Below are 760 nucleotides of genomic sequence, written 5' to 3'. Positions count from 1 at the left end.
GAGAGAGAGAGAGAGAGAGAGAGTGTGTGTGTGTGTGTTTGTGTGTTTGTGTGTATGGGTGTGAGCTTATGATGCAGGTATCCTTTACGTCCCCAACGATATAATTTAGACGATTTAGAGGCAAGCTTCCAACTCTGCCTGTCAGGGTCAACCCGGGCCGAATGGGGTACAGTCTAGACGGTCATATATATTTATGATCGCCTAGGGTACAGTCTTCACGTACAAGCTTCTTGTACGGTAAGGCGGACCCTCCATAGACGGCACACGGCACGCGGCACGCGGCACCTGACTTGTCGCCACGTGCCGTGCCACACTCTGCCACAAGCTAATACCCCTTCCTCCATAGGCCACAGCACGACATCTTAACAATTCTAAATAATCGGAAAAAGAAGAGGAAAAAGGGGATCATGTGGTGCAGAGAACATTTTCTATTGAGGAGTAGATCTAGTAGAGGAGAGTTTCATCGAACTTTCAGCTCCTTGATGGGACGTAGAGATGAGACATTGTTCTTCAACTACCTAAGAATGTCATACAGAACGTATGATGAACTGAAGAACCTAGTGCTTCTTTGTCTACAACCAATTGGTTGTAATTATCGGGAACCAGTCGGGTTTTGGGGGTCCCAAAGAAGCGGTCGGTCTCTCACAAGTTCAATAATTTCTCTGTAATGTCCTCTGTAGAAAATTCTCCTAACAAATCTTTCCTTATCCTTTCTGACTCTCTGTCTTGCATCACCTCACTCACAAACTACACACTCTTA

The sequence above is a fragment of the Aplysia californica genome, unplaced genomic scaffold (assembly GCF_000002075.1).
Source record: "Aplysia californica isolate F4 #8 unplaced genomic scaffold, AplCal3.0 scaffold00658, whole genome shotgun sequence".
Lineage (NCBI taxonomy): Eukaryota > Metazoa > Mollusca > Gastropoda > Aplysiida > Aplysiidae > Aplysia > Aplysia californica.
The sequence above is the reverse complement of the archived record's forward strand: the minus strand, read 5'-3'. Positions refer to the sequence as shown.